This window comes from Uranotaenia lowii, chromosome 2 (assembly GCF_029784155.1).
Source record: "Uranotaenia lowii strain MFRU-FL chromosome 2, ASM2978415v1, whole genome shotgun sequence".
In the NCBI taxonomy this organism is placed as follows: Eukaryota; Metazoa; Arthropoda; class Insecta; order Diptera; family Culicidae; genus Uranotaenia; species Uranotaenia lowii.
In genome coordinates, this window is record NC_073692.1 from 357,041,940 (window position 1) to 357,043,236 (window position 1,297).

At 42.1% G+C, this 1,297-nt stretch overlaps 1 long non-coding RNA gene across 1 annotated transcript; it reads right to left on the reverse strand.

Moving 5' to 3' along the window:
* Positions 1–358: 358 nt before the first annotated feature.
* On the reverse strand, positions 359–877 carry LOC129749596 (uncharacterized). Its single transcript, XR_008738097.1, has 2 exons — positions 780–877; positions 359–715 (listed from the first exon to the last, which is right to left on the reverse strand). It is a non-coding gene; the product is annotated as an uncharacterized LOC129749596 (long non-coding RNA).
* Between the last annotated feature and the right edge of the window lie 420 nt (positions 878–1,297).

The following is a 1,297-nucleotide window of genomic DNA, read 5'->3' on the forward strand; positions in this document are numbered from 1 at the left end:
CCTCCGAGCCTCGGCCGCCAGGCAGCGTCATGAGGACCTGCCTCCACTGATGGGACAACCATGCGTGGTTGTCTCTTCAGGTCCAATCCCACGAGGGGAGCGGACCATCAGTGGTAGTTTTCCAGAGCGCTCACATTGTCCCGGCCTTGGCCCCCAGGCAGACAGTCTGCGGACCTGCCTCCACTGTTTGGCAACCATCAGGGGTTGTCAAAGCCTTATCCCTGAGGGGGAAAGAGCAAGCAGTGGTAGTTTTGCCAAGCGCTGCACCCACAGTCCACCAATGGCTTTTCATGGCCACAACAAAAAGGGATATCACTTTTCACCGATAAGGCCAATAAATTAAGTAACAAACATAAAATACGGTGAAGAGATTTATAAAATTAAAGCCATTTATAAATTTACTGCGAATTTTCGAATTTAGATACCGGGATGTACTAACTTCACCGGACTACCAAAATGAAAGAGATTTTGCTCAATAGAAAAAACGCAACGGAATGGAAAAAAAATGCAACCGCACTTGTCCAAAACCAACTTAGAACTGCAATGTAGGTAGATATTGTGAATTTGTTAATGAAAAAATAGGGCCGATTCTCAGAAAGGCAGCATCAGAAATCACGATAGACGGGTATGTCAGGATTCATTCTAACCAGATTCATTCTGTGTGCGCCGCCAGATCATTGATAGCTGCCTGCATTTGGGTGCTGGCGGATGCAGCCTGTAAATAATGAAAAAAAAATTAAATTGTTTTGAGAAACAGTTTTGCGACTTCAATGACTTACCACCACGAGGCACATAACAACGCACACAAAGGACTTCATTTTGAGGATACCGAAGGAGCTTCTAGCAGGAACGACTCTGGACGAATGTATCGATTCCCAATTTGGGCTAGGTTTTTATAGTGAGCTTTAAGAAATACCACCATTCTATGGGCTTGAACGATCGCACGATGTTAAACGTACACGTTCCTTGTAGTCTTTATTGATTCAGATGTGTTCATGGGCGTACTTGTTTTGCAAAATTTCGGACATCATTCCATGTCGTTTATCTAAATGCAGCTTTCAAACAGCACCCATCATTGTTTCAATTTTTAAAGATGATTTCGCTGAAGTGAAATAATTCGCATTGTCAGTAGGAGTGCAAATCTTGTTGTGAGTTGTCACTTTAAAATAGAAGGATACGTAGACAATTCATTGTTCATCGATCGTTTGAAATATTTTTATAAATTTCGAAAAAGCTTTTACCTATTTTAGGTTTTTACAAAATCTAATATGATGGTTGTCATTGGTGGTGGCTCCAG